The sequence below is a fragment of the Brassica napus genome, chromosome A1 (genome assembly GCF_020379485.1).
Source record: "Brassica napus cultivar Da-Ae chromosome A1, Da-Ae, whole genome shotgun sequence".
In the NCBI taxonomy this organism is placed as follows: Eukaryota; Viridiplantae; Streptophyta; class Magnoliopsida; order Brassicales; family Brassicaceae; genus Brassica; species Brassica napus.
Genome location: NC_063434.1, coordinates 12,039,206 through 12,045,981, shown reverse-complemented (window position 1 = coordinate 12,045,981; position 6,776 = coordinate 12,039,206).

The window sequence follows — 6,776 nt, the reverse complement described above, 5'->3', positions numbered from 1 at the left end:
GTTTTTGAAAACTTAAAATAATAGTTTGGATATGTATATATTTTATGTTTAAAAACATTTAGAAAATACTTAACTTTAGTTTTTATATTTTTTTTATTTTCAATTGACATACAAAATATCAAAAAATAGTTTAGACTATTTAAAATTTTCTCTAACAAGGTAAGAGTTATGATATCTTTAAAATATCAAGACATAAAATTTATAAATATTTAAATGTCTAATGTAAATAATAAATTAAACTTCAAATACAAAATAAACTAAAAGTAAAAAATCATTGTAATAATTGTCAATAACGGAAATAAACTAACACCAAATCACATCAACTAATTTTGGTTCTCTCTACCATCTTTCATTTCATTTTCTTCAGGTGATATAGTGAAATCTTCATCAAAATCTAAAAATCACAAATATAAAACTGAAAAGGGAAAACCTAATTTTTTTTTTTTGTGAGCACCTAACTTTTTAATTGGAAACTGAAAATATAAAACATAATCTAAAAACATAATTTAAAACTAAAAAAAAAGAAAAAAAAGTTATTTATTGGTTCACCTGGTGGTTCAACCGGTATCGAGTTCTAGGTTTTACTGGATTTTTGCGGGTTTCTAAATATTAATTTTTCACAAAACCCAAACCAGACTTTTTCTGGGTCACCGGGTTTACCGGTTCAATCGCGGCAGATCCGGGTCGGGTTTCAAAAACACTGGTTATGAGTCAAATGCAAGACAAGTTTTTTAAAATAAATTTAAACCTCCACATATAAATCGAACCAAACTAAAACATACCAAACTCAAAATACAAAAGTAAAGAAGAAAAAATGTTCATATAAATCAGAATGAATTATATATTTATAGAACATGAAAAATTGAACTAAATTATAACTAAACCAAAACCGAATCAATGTACCAAATATCAAAAACTAATCACGTCAAATAATTTGAGCCAAATCTATATATAATCGAATGGTTTTTATATCTTTTTAATCTAAAAAAAAATTATGACAAAAAAAATCCTGCGCTTTGATTTATATATTTGTAGAACATGAAAAATTAAACTAAATTAGAACTAAACCAAGAACGGAATCAATGTACCAAATATCAAAAACTAATCAGGTCAAATAATTTGAGCCAAATCTATACATAATCAAACAGTTTTATCTCTTTAACCTAAAAACTTAAAACAACAATCGAAGTAGAACCGAAAAGAAAAATCTCGCACTTTCAAAGCGCGGGTCAAAATCTAGTAACCACTTAATCTTCTCCCCATCTCAATAATATTACTTATTTTGTCTTTCTTTTGTATTATGTATCCATTACAATCACAAAATGGTGACATTCGCGTTGCGTATGCCAAAACACACCTTTGTTAGCGGGGACTTCTTGTCTTTTTTTTTGGACAAAAGATAGTATACTGGAAATTCTAAAACGGATAAGTTAGCCATAACAGTGAAAGTAAACTGATCGATCGACACATACTATTGCTGATAAAAGATTTCATACACTTCGTGTCAAACTGTCCGTCTCTGTGTTGCGGGGACTACTCGTCTTAACCTTTTAATTATAAATAATTGAATCATATCTTACTCACTTGCTTTACATATCTCAACAACTTCTTGCCCTAGCCTTTCAATATTCTAACTGTATCCTTTTATTTCGCTTACCTAAATAATGACATGATACACGTTTTATTTATACATGAGTTGGTTAAACTGTCTTTAACAATTGTACATTTGGGGATTGAATAACGTAGTTGGTTAATTATTGTTCAGTGCCGTAACTGTTGTTATAAAATTTAACGGGGACGAGAAGAATCCTATAATGCCACCCTTTTAACAACGACATTTCTCCATACCTAAACATTGACAATTCACCGACTATGGCTGTATGAATATAGTAACTTTAGGACCCTACACTTTTATCTTACATACAGAAAATGGCTACACTTTGTCAATGAATAATATAAACACACCAATATATTTGTAGCAGCGATCGGTTTAGCAAAAAAATGGGTCTTGGTTTATCAAATAAGCACCTACTTCTTCAATCATAATAATCGGGTCAGCTTCTATAAAATAATCGTAGATTGTTTTAAGATGGCTAGACCTATCTTCTAAATCAATCTTATATATTAAAACAGAAGTCATGACTTCTTTTCATGTGTGATTTTTTTAGTTTGGACCATTCTTAAAAAATATCATATTTAACATAAGTTCATTATTATATCTTTTAATATCTTTATCTTTTTATTTGAAAAACAAATGAATATATTTAAAATATTCTAACAAAATCTTTTTAAAATCTTCTTAGAATCTTTTAAAATTTACTTTCAAAAATTAGTTAGTTTTAATTTAAATTATCATAAAATATAATTAGAAATTAAAATTGAATATAGTTTTGGTTTATAAACGAAAATTTAAATAAAATGAAATTAATTAATTTCACAAATATATTTATTAATAATTTTTAAAGATTTTGTTATAAATAAATATTTATTTTTATTTTAATTTTTTCAAATTTGTTTTCTAATAAAATAAAAATCATGATTTTTTGATGAGTGATATTTTTATTTGGACCATCATTTAAATTTTATATTAAATGTATATCACTAATGCTAATATACATAATATTTTAGTATACAAAAAAAAATAATATTCTAACAAATCTCTTGAAAAAGATTATAATAAGATCTTAATTGTCATAAATTGAATATAAATATTTTCAACTAATTTTGTAATTAGTAATGAAATGTTACTAAAAGAATAAAATTATATCCTATTTTATCAATTTTATAATAATATCTATTATTTTAAAATAAAAATGTTATATTGAACAAAATATGATAAAATTATTTTAAATTGATAAGTTAACATATTTTATTTTCATAAATATAAAATATTTATGCTAAAAATATAATATGTTGGTAGAACGGGTTAATATTAGTAAACTATATAATACATGTATAAAAATTTAACTTATCTTAAAGTTTTTAATATACAGTAATTTATTATATAAAATTAATAAACATTAAAAATTACTAAAAAAATCTAGCGATTTGAATTACGGATCATGATTATAATAAATTAAATACAAAATTGTTTTCATATATGTTGTTTCATGCATTAAAAATTTTAGTTTAGTAATCAAACGCAAATTCAATAAGACAAATATATAATAAGCAACATATATATGTGATGATTTTAATTTACAGTATGAAAACTATAAAATTATTATATTTGGTATAATTATACAAATATTTAAATATGTGAGTAACATTAAAAATATATAATAATTATGTAAAACAAATATCTATGTATATAAATGTGAAAATATATACCCGCACGGTTGTGCGGGTGGAAATCTAGTTTATATTATTTTGACACAATTTTACGTTCAACCAGTTTATAAATGTTAATATAAAATTTACATCTTTAGGAGTATAACATTATACCATCATAAAACCTGTTTATAAGTGTTTTATAAATTTTATATTCTAATTTTTGTAAACATGGATATTAAAATCTACTGAAAATCAGAATAATAAATCAATATAAATATACTACTCACAGATATCATATTATTATAACCCGGTTGGATTATTTCAAAGCTTTAAAAATCATTTATCTAGAATTAAATATTATGATATCAATAGATCATGGATGGTAACTAGAGATTTTCTATGGAAGGTGAATGTCAAGCTTAGTTTGTAGAGAGTGCAAAAGAAATAGAGAAAAATCAACCACTACATAATCAAATGATACTTCAAGCTTTAAGCTTGCAGAGCATATCTTTAGTTGATGGTTCATGGAATTCTGAAACCTAATTCAGTGGACGTGGATGGGTGTGGAAAGATTTTTCAGGAATAAGCAATTTTTTGGGACTAAAGAATCAAATGAAGTGTGTTTCATCTTTACATACAGAGTTGGAAACACTTACTTGGACAATGGAAAGTATGTTTCAATACTCAACATGTCAACATTTCGGAACATACTGCAAGGATCTAATCTCAATGATTCAAAATCAAACAACAAGACCAAACTTTTCAATGGAATTGAAGGAGCTAACTATTATAAGAAAAGTTCCAAGACCTCAAATTTTTTACCATCCTCGAGCGCAAAACCGGTCTGTCGATTCTTTAGCTAAGACTGCACTCGCTTTTTATATGAATTTTTTTTTGTTGGTTGTTATATTCCGATCTAGTTTACGAGATGATCTCTTGTTTGAATAATAGAATAGGCTTTTGCTGTAAAAAAATAGATTAGAAAATTTGCCATATTTAATGGGATAAAAGTTTAGAATCATTTGTTTAAAAATATCTATCCTAGATTGGAAAATTGATTTTCTATAAATATATATACCATTTATGAATCATAGTTGGTTACAAACGATTTGAATGATATATTAACTATTTCCTATTCTATATTTTCAGAAAAAATAACATTTCATATTTAAACAAATGCTAATAATTGTAATTAGAACTTTATAAGGATATTCAGTATTGATTAACAACAAGAATTTTCAAATTCTGAAAATTTAATAGAAAATATATTTTAACAATAAAAATAAATTTCTCTAAATTATAATTTTATTTTATTTAAATTATTTAATAAAAATCAACTATATATTTTCCTATTACTCGGACTATTTATTATAATTGAAAAAAAAATATTTCCTTCAGATTTTATAAACAACAATTTATATAAATTGTGTATTCTCATGTAATTTTAAACAAATCAAACTGAATCTACAAACTTGCTCTAAAATTATAGTAAATCAACAAGTTTATACAGAATTATGATCAAATTAACAAAACAAATTTAGTCTATTTTGTTTCATTAATAGATAACATTTATATTTATATAAATTTAACGGGAAATTGCATAAACTACACGATACATATGTTTATTGTTTTAGCGTCCCATATACTTAGAGGTGTGTATTCAATCTAAAATTTGAGGTGATTTATTTTTCATGAGGTTTAAGATAATTTCAATGAATTGTAGAGTTTTAATTTTTAACTAAGAAATTCCACCAAAAACTCTAAAATCAATTGAAAACTTTAAAACTCCACAATTTAAAATATTTTCAATAACAAAGGATTTCAGAGTACTTCACAAAATGTTAAGTTCAATAACAATGGATTTTAAATGAGTTTTTAACTTTATGTTTGAACAGTAGTGAATTTGTAATTTTAATACAAATCACCTAAAACTATCTGCTGAATACACCCTTTTTACATTTTACTGAATTTTTTTTTTTTTTTTTTAGCATTTTGGGCTTTTCCTTGAGGACTTTACATGATAATTGTGTTGCCATTGTTAGCTTCGTTTGGTGAACAAAAAGACAGGTTACAAAATTGTTCTCACATATAACTCTTCTCGGGACATCTCACCTTCTTTTTGTTATGTCTTGTCTATTCCTTTTTTCACTCTTTCTATTAAAAAATATTTCCTTCAGATTTTATAAACAACAATTTATATAAATTGTGTATTCTCATGTAATTTTAAACAAATCAAACTGAATCTACAAACTTGCTCTAAAATTATAGTAAATCAACAAGTTTATACAGAATTATGATCAAATTAACAAAACAAATTTAGTCTATTTTGTTTCATTAATAGATAACATTTATATTTATATAAATTTAACGGGAAATTGCATAAACTACACGATACATATGTTTATTGTTTTAGCGTCCCATATACTTAGAGGTGTGTATTCAATCTAAAATTTGAGGTGATTTATTTTTCATGAGGTTTAAGATAATTTCAATGAATTGTAGAGTTTTAATTTTTAACTAAGAAATTCCACCAAAAACTCTAAAATCAATTGAAAACTTTAAAACTCCACAATTTAAAATATTTTCAATAACAAAGGATTTCAGAGTACTTCACAAAATGTTAAGTTCAATAACAATGGATTTTAAATGAGTTTTTAACTTTATGTTTGAACAGTAGTGAATTTGTAATTTTAATACAAATCACCTAAAACTATCTGCTGAATACACCCTTTTTACATTTTACTGAATTTTTTTTTTTTTTTTTAGCATTTTGGGCTTTTCCTTGAGGACTTTACATGATAATTGTGTTGCCATTGTTAGCTTCGTTTGGTGAACAAAAAGACAGGTTACAAAATTGTTCTCACATATAACTCTTCTCGGGACATCTCACCTTCTTTTTGTTATGTCTTGTCTATTCCTTTTTTCACTCTTTCTATTACTTTTGCTTTGGGAGATCTTGATGAAACCCCCCCCCCCCCCCCCCCCCCCCCCCCCCTAAAGATTATCCTCTTTGTTTGGACTTGAACGTACACTTGTTGATGTTTGTTGGTGGAACATGAGCTGCGTGTTGAAGAAAAGAAGTATATAAGCATCTTCGCTTTTTGGGATTAATATATATATTGCAATTATATAGTGTTTTGACAAGCACTTTTTGAACCAAAAACAATAACGTAATAAACAAGTATAAAACACAGTTTGTAATTTTTTAATGCCAAAATTAAATATACATTTTTGTTTAATCATGATGGAAAAGAAATAAACATTATTATAATTGTATTTACAAATCAAAAATAATTTTAATACTAATGATTTAATTATATATAACTATTTTGTAATTAGAATAAATAACATTCCTTTGATATTTTAAATTTGGGATGAAGTTTTGATTTTACATCCTAGTTTTTAAGAACAGATAACTTAATACATATAATACCAAAGCCGATTTTTAACATTTGTAATTCAGTCCAAATTATTTTTACAACACTGAGCCTAACCGGCTAGCA